We start from the raw sequence: 13,296 nt of genomic DNA on the forward strand, positions 1-13,296 counted from the left end.
ACATATGTTATCCGTTGATAATAATATACCGGACGAACATGAACACACACTAATTGTATAAACTCCTTTTCCTCTAATTGTATTAATTCTTTCCTTTTTTTTAATTTAACTGTCATAATAAATTATATGACAACACGTCAAATATAATCGTTATGTACTTTAATATTGCTCTAAACATTAGCAGCAACTTCACTAGCTACTCTAACTCTATTAACTCGTTAATAAAGTCAAGCATATCCTTAAAAATTGTAGATATTCTATATTTACTCTTTTATTATGTAGATGAATAGTATTTATTACTCTGCTTTGTATTGTATATTTATTACTTACTATTTCTTTAAAAAATTTTCCTTAAAATAAATTAATAAAAGTCATAAAATTATTTCTTGTTTTCTATTACAAATTGATCTATCATAATAAGTTATACTTCAAGTCACGCAATAACTTAAATTACATATGTTATCCGTTGATAATAATATACCGGACGAACATGAACACACTCTAATTGTATAAGCTCCTTTTCCTCTAATTGTATTAATTCTTTCCTTTTTTTTAATTTAACTGTCATAATAAATTATATGACAACACGTCAAATATAATCGTTATGTACTTTAATATTGCTCTAAACATTAGCAGCAACTTCACTAGCTACTCTAACTCTATTAACTCGTTAATAAAGTCAAGCATATCCTTAAAAATTGTAGATATTCTATATTTACTCTTTTATTATGTAGATGAATAGTATTTATTACTCTGCTTTGTATTATATATTTATTACTTACTATTTCTTTAAAAGATTTTCCTTAAAATAAATTAATAAAAGTCATAAAATTATTTCTTGTTTTCTATTACAAATTGATCTATCATAATAAGTTATACTTCAAGTCACGCAATAACTTAAATTACATATGTTATCCGTTGATAATAATATACCGGACGAACATGAACACACTCTAATTGTATAAACTCCTTTTCCTCTAATTGTATTAATTCTTTCCTTTTTTTAATTTAACTGTCATAATAAATTATATGACAACACGTCAAATATAATCGTTATGTACTTTAATATTGCTCTAAACATTAGCAGCAACTTCACTAGCTACTCTAACTCTATTAACTCGTTAATAAAGTCAAGCATATCCTTAAAAATTGTAGATATTCTATATTTACTCTTTTATTATGTAGATGAATAGTATTTATTACTCTGCTTTGTATTATATATTTATTACTTACTATTTCTTTAAAAAATTTTCCTTAAAATAAATTAATAAAAGTCATAAAATTATTTCTTGTTTTCTATTACAAATTGATCTATCATAATAAGTTATACTTCAAGTCACGCAATAACTTAAATTACATATGTTATCCGTTGATAATAATATACCGGACGAACATGAACACACTCTAATTGTATAAACTCCTTTTCCTCTAATTGTATTAATTCTTTCCTTTTTTTTAATTTAACTGTCATAATAAATTATATGACAACACGTCAAATATAATCGTTATGTACTTTAATATTGCTCTAAACATTAGCAGCAACTTCACTAGCTACTCTAACTCTATTAACTCGTTAATAAAGTCAAGCATATCCTTAAAAATTGTAGATATTCTATATTTACTCTTTTATTATGTAGATGAATAGTATTTATTACTCTGCTTTGTATTATATATTTATTACTTACTATTTCTTTAAAAAATTTTCCTTAAAATAAATTAATAAAAGTCATAAAATTATTTCTTGTTTTCTATTACAAATTGATCTATCATAATAAGTTATACTTCAAGTCACGCAATAACTTAAATTACATATGTTATCCGTTGATAATAATATACCGGACGAACATGAACACACACTAATTGTATAAACTCCTTTTCCTCTAATTGTATTAATTCTTTCCTTTTTTTAATTTAACTGTCATAATAAATTATATGACAACACGTCAAATATAATCGTTATGTACTTTAATATTGCTCTAAACATTAGCAGCAACTTCACTAGCTACTCTAACTCTATTAACTCGTTAATAAAGTCAAGCATATCCTTAAAAATTGTAGATATTCTATATTTACTCTTTTATTATGTAGATGAACAGTATTTATTACTCTGCTTTGTATTATATATTTATTACTTACTATTTCTTTAAAATATTTTCCTTAAAATAAATTAATAAAAGTCATAAAATTATTTCTTGTTTTCTATTACAAATTGATCTATCATAATAAGATATACTTCAAGTCACGCAATAACTTAAATTACATATGTTATCCGTTGATAATAATATACCGGACGAACATGAACACACACTAATTGTATAAACTCCTTTTCCTCTAATTGTATTAATTCTTTCCTTTTTTTTAATTTAACTGTCATAATAAATTATATGACAACACGTCAAATATAATCGTTATGTACTTTAATATTGCTCTAAACATTAGCAGCAACTTCACTAGCTACTCTAACTCTATTAACTCGTTAATAAAGTCAAGCATATCCTTAAAAATTGTAGATATTCTATATTTACTCTTTTATTATGTAGATGAATAGTATTTATTATTCTGCTTTGTATTATATATTTATTACTTACTATTTCTTTAAAAAATTTTCCTTAAAATAAATTAATAAAAGTCATAAAATTATTTCTTGTTTTCTATTACAAATTGATCTATCATAATAAGTTATACTTCAAGTCACGCAATAACTTAAATTACATATGTTATCCGTTGATAATAATATACCGGACGAACATGAACACACTCTAATTGTATAAGCTCCTTTTCCTCTAATTGTATTAATTCTTTCCTTTTTTTTAATTTAACTGTCATAATAAATTATATGACAACACGTCAAATATAATCGTTATGTACTTTAATATTGCTCTAAACATTAGCAGCAACTTCACTAGCTACTCTAACTCTATTAACTCGTTAATAAAGTCAAGCATATCCTTAAAAATTGTAGATATTCTATATTTACTCTTTTATTATGTAGATGAATAGTATTTATTACTCTGCTTTGTATTATATATTTATTACTTACTATTTCTTTAAAAAAATTTCCTTAAAATAAATTAATAAAAGTCATAAAATTATTTCTTGTTTTCTATTACAAATTGATCTATCATAATAAGTTATACTTCAAGTCACGCAATAACTTAAATTACATATGTTATCCCGTTATATACTTTAATATTGCTCTAAACATTAGCAACAACTTCACTAGCTACTCTAACTCTATTAACTCGTTAATAAAGTCAAGCATATCCTTAAAAATTGTAGATATTCTATATTTACTCTTTTATTATGTAGATGAATAGTATTTATTACTCTGCTTTGTATTATATATTTATTACTTACTATTTCTTTAAAAAATTTTCCTTAAAATAAATTAATAAAAGTCTTAAAATTATTTCTTGTTTTCTATTACAAATTGATCTATCATAATAAGTTATACTTCAAGTCACGCAATAACTTAAATTACATATGTTATCCGTTGATAATAATATACCGGACGAACATGAACACACTCTAATTGTATAAACTCCTTTTCCTCTAATTGTATTAATTCTTTCCTTTTTTTAATTTAACTGTCATAATAAATTATATGACAACACGTCAAATATAATCGTTATGTACTTTAATATTGCTCTAAACATTAGCAGCAACTTCACTAGCTACTCTAACTCTATTAACTCGTTAATAAAGTCAAGCATATCCTTAAAAATTGTAGATATTCTATATTTACTCTTTTATTATGTAGATGAATAGTATTTATTACTCTGCTTTGTATTATATATTTATTACTTACTATTTCTTTAAAATATTTTCCTTAAAATAAATTAATAAAAGTCATAAAATTATTTCTTGTTTTCTATTACAAATTGATCTATCATAATAAGTTATACTTCAAGTCACGCAATAACTTAAATTACATATGTTATCCGTTGATAATAATATACCGGACGAACATGAACACACTCTAATTGTATAAACTCCTTTTCCTCTAATTGTATTAATTCTTTCCTTTTTTTAATTTAACTGTCATAATAAATTATATGACAACACGTCAAATATAATCGTTATGTACTTTAATATTGCTCTAAACATTAGCAGCAACTTCACTAGCTACTCTAACTCTATTAACTCGTTAATAAAGTCAAGCATATCCTTAAAAATTGTAGATATTCTATATTTACTCTTTTATTATGTAGATGAATAGTATTTATTACTCTGCTTTGTTTTATATATTTATTACTTACTATTTCTTTAAAAAATTTTCCTTAAAATAAATTAATAAAAGTCATAAAATTATTTCTTGTTTTCTATTACAAATTGATCTATCATAATAAGTTATACTTCAAGTCACGCAATAACTTAAATTACATATGTTATCCGTTGATAATAATATACCGGACGAACATGAACACACTCTAATTGTATAAACTCCTTTTCCTCTAATTGTATTAATTCTTTCCTTTTTTTAATTTAACTGTCATAATAAATTATATGACAACACGTCAAATATAATCGTTATGTACTTTAATATTGCTCTAAACATTAGCAGCAACTTCACTAGCTACTCTAACTCTATTAACTCGTTAATAAAGTCAAGCATATCCTTAAAAATTGTAGATATTCTATATTTACTCTTTTATTATGTAGATGAATAGTATTTATTACTCTGCTTTGTATTATATATTTATTACTTACTATTTCTTTAAAAAAATTTCCTTAAAATAAATTAATAAAAGTCATAAAATTATTTCTTGTTTTCTATTACAAATTGATCTATGATAATAAGTTATACTTCAAGTCACGCAATAACTTAAATTACATATGTTATCCGTTGATAATAATATACCGGACGAACATGAACACACTCTAATTGTATAAACTCCTTTTCCTCTAATTGTATTAATTCTTTCCTTTTTTTTAATTTAACTGTCATAATAAATTATATGACAACACGTTATATACTTTAATATTGCTCTAAACATTAGCAACAACTTCACTAGCTACTCTAACTCTATTAACTCGTTAATAAAGTCAAGCATATCCTTAAAAATTGTAGATATTCTATATTTACTCTTTTATTATGTAGATGAATAGTATTTATTACTCTGCTTTGTATTATATATTTATTACTTACTATTTCTTTAAAAAATTTTCCTTAAAATAAATTAATAAAAGTCTTAAAATTATTTCTTGTTTTCTATTACAAATTGATCTATCATAATAAGTTATACTTCAAGTCACGCAATAACTTAAATTACATATGTTATCCGTTGATAATAATATACCGGACGAACATGAACACACTCTAATTGTTTAAACTCCTTTTCCTCTAATTGTATTAATTCTTTCCTTTTTTTAATTTAACTGTCATAATAAATTATATGACAACACGTCAAATATAATCGTTATGTACTTTAATATTGCTCTAAACATTAGCAGCAACTTCACTAGCTACTCTAACTCTATTAACTCGTTAATAAAGTCAAGCATATCCTTAAAAATTGTAGATATTCTATATTTACTCTTTTATTATGTAGATGAATAGAATTTATTACTCTGCTTTGTATTATATATTTATTACTTACTATTTCTTTAAAAAATTTTCCTTAAAATAAATTAATAAAAGTCATAAAATTATTTCTTGTTTTCTATTACAAATTGATCTATCATAATAAGTTATACTTCAAGTCACGCAATAACTTAAATTACATATGTTATCCGTTGATAATAATATACCGGACGAACATGAACACACTCTAATTGTATAAACTCCTTTTCCTCTAATTGTATTAATTCTTTCCTTTTTTTAATTTAACTGTCATAATAAATTATATGACAACACGTCAAATATAATCGTTATGTACTTTAATATTGCTCTAAACATTAGCAGCAACTTCACTAGCTACTCTAACTCTATTAACTCGTTAATAAAGTCAAGCATATCCTTAAAAATTGTAGATATTCTATATTTACTCTTTTATTATGTAGATGAATAGTATTTATTACTCTGCTTTGTATTATATATTTATTACTTACTATTTCTTTAAAATATTTTCCTTAAAATAAATTAATAAAAGTCATAAAATTATTTCTTGTTTTCTATTACAAATTGATCTATCATAATAAGTTATACTTCAAGTCACGCAATAACTTAAATTACATATGTTATCCGTTGATAATAATATACCGGACGAACATGAACACACTCTAATTGTATAAACTCCTTTTCCTCTAATTGTATTAATTCTTTCCTTTTTTTTAATTTAACTGTCATAATAAATTATATGACAACACGTCAAATATAATCGTTATGTACTTTAATATTGCTCTAAACATTAGCAGCAACTTCACTAGCTACTCTAACTCTATTAACTCGTTAATAAAGTCAAGCATATCCTTAAAAATTGTAGATATTCTATATTTACTCTTTTATTATGTAGATGAATAGTATTTATTACTCTGCTTTGTATTATATATTTATTACTTACTATTTCTTTAAAATATTTTCCTTAAAATAAATTAATAAAAGTCATAAAATTATTTCTTGTTTTCTATTACAAATTGATCTATCATAATAAGTTATACTTCAAGTCACGCAATAACTTAAATTACATATGTTATCCGTTGATAATAATATACCGGACGAACATGAACACACTCTAATTGTATAAACTCCTTTTCCTCTAATTGTATTAATTCTTTCCTTTTTTTTAATTTAACTGTCATAATAAATTATATGACAACACGTCAAATATAATCGTTATGTACTTTAATATTGCTCTAAACATTAGCAGCAACTTCACTAGCTACTCTAACTCTATTAACTCGTTAATAAAGTCAAGCATATCCTTAAAAATTGTAGATATTCTATATTTACTCTTTTATTATGTAGATGAATAGTATTTATTACTCTGCTTTGTTTTATATATTTATTACTTACTATTTCTTTAAAAAATTTTCCTTAAAATAAATTAATAAAAGTCATAAAATTATTTCTTGTTTTCTATTACAAATTGATCTATCATAATAAGTTATACTTCAAGTCACGCAATAACTTAAATTACATATGTTATCCGTTGATAATAATATACCGGACGAACATGAACACACTCTAATTGTATAAACTCCTTTTCCTCTAATTGTATTAATTCTTTCCTTTTTTTAATTTAACTGTCATAATAAATTATATGACAACACGTCAAATATAATCGTTATGTACTTTAATATTGCTCTAAACATTAGCAGCAACTTCACTAGCTACTCTAACTCTATTAACTCGTTAATAAAGTCAAGCATATCCTTAAAAATTGTAGATATTCTATATTTACTCTTTTATTATGTAGATGAATAGTATTTATTACTCTGCTTTGTATTATATATTTATTACTTACTATTTCTTTAAAAAAATTTCCTTAAAATAAATTAATAAAAGTCATAAAATTATTTCTTGTTTTCTATTACAAATTGATCTATGATAATAAGTTATACTTCAAGTCACGCAATAACTTAAATTACATATGTTATCCCGTTATATACTTTAATATTGCTCTAAACATTAGCAACAACTTCACTAGCTACTCTAACTCTATTAACTCGTTAATAAAGTCAAGCATATCCTTAAAAATTGTAGATATTCTATATTTACTCTTTTATTATGTAGATGAATAGTATTTATTACTCTGCTTTGTATTATATATTTATTACTTACTATTTCTTTAAAAAATTTTCCTTAAAATAAATTAATAAAAGTCTTAAAATTATTTCTTGTTTTCTATTACAAATTGATCTATCATAATAAGTTATACTTCAAGTCACGCAATAACTTAAATTACATATGTTATCCGTTGATAATAATATACCGGACGAACATGAACACACTCTAATTGTATAAACTCCTTTTCCTCTAATTGTATTAATTCTTTCCTTTTTTTAATTTAACTGTCATAATAAATTATATGACAACACGTCAAATATAATCGTTATGTACTTTAATATTGCTCTAAACATTAGCAGCAACTTCACTAGCTACTCTAACTCTATTAACTCGTTAATAAAGTCAAGCATATCCTTAAAAATTGTAGATATTCTATATTTACTCTTTTATTATGTAGATGAATAGAATTTATTACTCTGCTTTGTATTATATATTTATTACTTACTATTTCTTTAAAAAATTTTCCTTAAAATAAATTAATAAAAGTCATAAAATTATTTCTTGTTTTCTATTACAAATTGATCTATCATAATAAGTTATACTTCAAGTCACGCAATAACTTAAATTACATATGTTATCCGCTGATAATAATATACCGGACGAACATGAACACACTCTAATTGTATAAACTCCTTTTCCTCTAATTGTATTAATTCTTTCCTTTTTTTAATTTAACTGTCATAATAAATTATATGACAACACGTCAAATATAATCGTTATGTACTTTAATATTGCTCTAAACATTAGCAGCAACTTCACTAGCTACTCTAACTCTATTAACTCGTTAATAAAGTCAAGCATATCCTTAAAAATTGTAGATATTCTATATTTACTCTTTTATTATGTAGATGAATAGTATTTATTACTCTGCTTTGTATTATATATTTATTACTTACTATTTCTTTAAAATATTTTCCTTAAAATAAATTAATAAAAGTCATAAAATTATTTCTTGTTTTCTATTACAAATTGATCTATCATAATAAGTTATACTTCAAGTCACGCAATAACTTAAATTACATATGTTATCCGTTGATAATAATATACCGGACGAACATGAACACACTCTAACTGTATAAACTCCTTTTCCTCTAATTGTATTAATTCTTTCCTTTTTTTTAATTTAACTGTCATAATAAATTATATGACAACACGTCAAATATAATCGTTATGTACTTTAATATTGCTCTAAACATTAGCAGCAACTTCACTAGCTACTCTAACTCTATTAACTCGTTAATAAAGTCAAGCATATCCTTAAAAATTGTAGATATTCTATATTTACTCTTTTATTATGTAGATGAATAGTATTTATTACTCTGCTTTGTTTTATATATTTATTACTTACTATTTCTTTAAAAAATTTTCCTTAAAATAAATTAATAAAAGTCATAAAATTATTTCTTGTTTTCTATTACAAATTGATCTATCATAATAAGTTATACTTCAAGTCACGCAATAACTTAAATTACATATGTTATCCGTTGATAATAATATACCGGACGAACATGAACACACACTAATTGTATAAACTCCTTTTCCTCTAATTGTATTAATTCTTTCCTTTTTTTAATTTAACTGTCATAATAAATTATATGACAACACGTCAAATATAATCGTTATGTACTTTAATATTGCTCTAAACATTAGCAGCAACTTCACTAGCTACTCTAACTCTATTAACTCGTTAATAAAGTCAAGCATATCCTTAAAAATTGTAGATATTCTATATTTACTCTTTTATTATGTAGATGAACAGTATTTATTACTCTGCTTTGTATTATATATTTATTACTTACTATTTCTTTAAAATATTTTCCTTAAAATAAATTAATAAAAGTCATAAAATTATTTCTTGTTTTCTATTACAAATTGATCTATCATAATAAGATATACTTCAAGTCACGCAATAACTTAAATTACATATGTTATCCGTTGATAATAATATACCGGACGAACATGAACACACACTAATTGTATAAACTCCTTTTCCTCTAATTGTATTAATTCTTTCCTTTTTTTTAATTTAACTGTCATAATAAATTATATGACAACACGTCAAATATAATCGTTATGTACTTTAATATTGCTCTAAACATTAGCAGCAACTTCACTAGCTACTCTAACTCTATTAACTCGTTAATAAAGTCAAGCATATCCTTAAAAATTGTAGATATTCTATATTTACTCTTTTATTATGTAGATGAATAGTATTTATTACTCTGCTTTGTATTATATATTTATTACTTACTATTTCTTTAAAAAATTTTCCTTAAAATAAATTAATAAAAGTCATAAAATTATTTCTTGTTTTCTATTACAAATTGATCTATCATAATAAGTTATACTTCAAGTCACGCAATAACTTAAATTACATATGTTATCCGTTGATAATAATATACCGGACGAACATGAACACACTCTAATTGTATAAGCTCCTTTTCCTCTAATTGTATTAATTCTTTCCTTTTTTTTAATTTAACTGTCATAATAAATTATATGACAACACGTCAAATATAATCGTTATGTACTTTAATATTGCTCTAAACATTAGCAGCAACTTCACTAGCTACTCTAACTCTATTAACTCGTTAATAAAGTCAAGCATATCCTTAAAAATTGTAGATATTCTATATTTACTCTTTTATTATGTAGATGAATAGTATTTATTACTCTGCTTTGTATTATATATTTATTACTTACTATTTCTTTAAAAAAATTTCCTTAAAATAAATTAATAAAAGTCATAAAATTATTTCTTGTTTTCTATTACAAATTGATCTATCATAATAAGTTATACTTCAAGTCACGCAATAACTTAAATTACATATGTTATCCCGTTATATACTTTAATATTGCTCTAAACATTAGCAACAACTTCACTAGCTACTCTAACTCTATTAACTCGTTAATAAAGTCAAGCATATCCTTAAAAATTGTAGATATTCTATATTTACTCTTTTATTATGTAGATGAATAGTATTTATTACTCTGCTTTGTATTATATATTTATTACTTACTATTTCTTTAAAAAATTTTCCTTAAAATAAATTAATAAAAGTCTTAAAATTATTTCTTGTTTTCTATTACAAATTGATCTATCATAATAAGTTATACTTCAAGTCACGCAATAACTTAAATTACATATGTTATCCGTTGATAATAATATACCGGACGAACATGAACACACTCTAATTGTATAAACTCCTTTTCCTCTAATTGTATTAATTCTTTCCTTTTTTTAATTTAACTGTCATAATAAATTATATGACAACACGTCAAATATAATCGTTATATACTTTAATATTGCTCTAAACATTAGCAACAACTTCACTAGCTACTCTAACTCTATTAACTCGTTAATAAAGTCAAACATATCCTTAAAAATTGTATATATTCTATATTTACTCTTTTATTATGTAGATGAATAGTATTTAGTACTCTGTTTTGTTTTATATTTTTTTTACTTACAATTTCTTTAAAAAATTATTTTAATTTACTATTATTTCAGTTATAATTCACTTTTTTTATATATTGGAACAAATTCGGTATTCCTGATTGATATCGCTAAAATATTTCAGTGCAGCTCTCAAATGGGCTGCTTTAGCCTATAAATTGATTTAGCCACTTAACTATTTAAATAAATGCATTTCCTGTAATAACAGATTTTAACAAAGGATATACAACAGGTGGTGACTGTATCTTAAATCGGATCGGGTACATCTGTAAGAAACTTATTGTTGAAGCCTCACTGACATGCTTTACTTTGCAGTTTTCCATGTCATTTTGTCGAAGCGTGAACAAACATTTTTTTCAGAACTTTGAAAACGTCTGAATTTGTAACGAGTGTATCGCAAATTTGCGGGAAGTTTTACTTCGATTCAGTTTTTTACTTCAATTTCAATTAAGTCCGCTGAAGAATGCCGGATATATTAAAAATCATCGTGGTCCAGAGATTCGGCTACTTGCGCCAGTATTCGTATATTGGTCGGCGCAATATATTCGCGGCAAGTCGAAATACTAAAAGTCGATGTTGCCAAATTTACCGATAGGTTACTTACTTGCTTTCTGGATGTAATCTATTTTAGAAAAACCGTTTATTTAACAAGACTTTCTGAAATCATCTTTTATATTTTGTTTTGAAACAAAAAATAATAAGAGAGTAGATACGTTTTTTACTATTTACTACAATATATAGTAAACGTTATTGCTCTGAATTAATGTTAGACATTTATTTGTGTAACTATTGAAGCGTTTAATATGGCTTTTTATAAAGTTGTTTTTAACGTTCTTCTCTTATTTCAAAAGAAGGCCTTATATTTACCAATTCAGCATTTTAACGGGATTACATATATAGAGGGTCAAATGTAAGTTTAGTTTTGGTTGTTACAAATAGGATAAATTAATTAAATGACTCAAATTTTGGAGCGAAAGTGAATTAGTATGTCAAGTTTATAATAAGACATACTTAACAGCAAGAGAAGGAAACATATGCCTGTCCATATGCCAGAAACATATGACATATGCGAAAATTTCACCTTGAGCTTGCTGCATAACTAAAGCCAATACAAAAAGGATCGTCTGCCTTGTCTGAGTCCTGAACTTAATGCATCTTTGTTGGATCCATAATAGAGATGTTAAACAATTTCATCTATATTTTAAGAATTTGTAAGGTTTTGAAAGTTGGAAGGCATAGAACGATAAAGAAAAGAATATCATTGCTTAAAGAATGTTTCAAAAAACAAGAAGTTAAGAAGCTTATACTGTATAAGGAGTAATCGTCAATTTGCTAATTTTCAAGAAAGCATTGATGTGATTATTATCTTACGAATGAAAATGTAAGATACGATAAGACAAGAAGAGTTACGGGCAAAACATTCACTTGAGGCTGTCTATATAAGTAATTTTGAGTGTCAATATTGAAGAAAGTACCAGTAGCCAATATGAATCTCAGAATAATATCCTACAATTGATTGTTGACAGGGTAATAGGGAATTCGCGTTCATGAAACGAAATATAATAATAGGTCAATTGAATATTCCCTGGCCTGACACGTAGATGGCGTTACTAGAATTAAATCCAAATGATTTTTAGTTAACCCTAACCCTCAAAAGATGCGTTTATAAATTTGACAGCTATCGGATCATTAGTTCGTGAATTATAACATTTTGAGTGAAACAACTTTTGTTATTGTGAAAAAAAAATTGATGAAAAGGAATTTCGCGTGTTAATAAAATATTGCTTTTTGAAGCAAAAACTTGGTTTAATGCCGAGTTTCCGGAGATTGCTCCACGAAAATCAACCATGAAGGATTGGTATTGTAAATTTACAGACGTGGTGAAATGAGCATCGAAGACGGTGAATGCAGTGGACGTCCAAGAGAGGTTGTTACCGACGAAAACATTTTTAAAAAATCCACAAAATGATTTTGAATAACCTTAAATTGAAACTGAATGAAATAACACGCACTCTAAAGATATCAACTGAACGTGTACATCATATGACTTCCAAATATTTGGGTACGAGAAAGCTCTGTGCAAAGTGGGTGCCGCGTTTGCTCACTGTTG

At 24.6% G+C, this 13,296-nt stretch overlaps 1 protein-coding gene across 2 annotated transcripts in view; it reads left to right on the forward strand.

The window, feature by feature from the left end:
- The window catches only part of LOC143203530 (uncharacterized), a 667,483-nt gene that overhangs the window by 160,562 nt on the left and 493,625 nt on the right, over positions 1–13,296 (forward strand). The gene's annotated exons all lie outside the window — the stretch shown is intronic.

This window comes from Rhynchophorus ferrugineus, unplaced genomic scaffold (assembly GCF_030347505.1).
Source record: "Rhynchophorus ferrugineus isolate W39M unplaced genomic scaffold, kcgeb_rfMv2 rfM10, whole genome shotgun sequence".
Lineage (NCBI taxonomy): Eukaryota > Metazoa > Arthropoda > Insecta > Coleoptera > Curculionidae > Rhynchophorus > Rhynchophorus ferrugineus.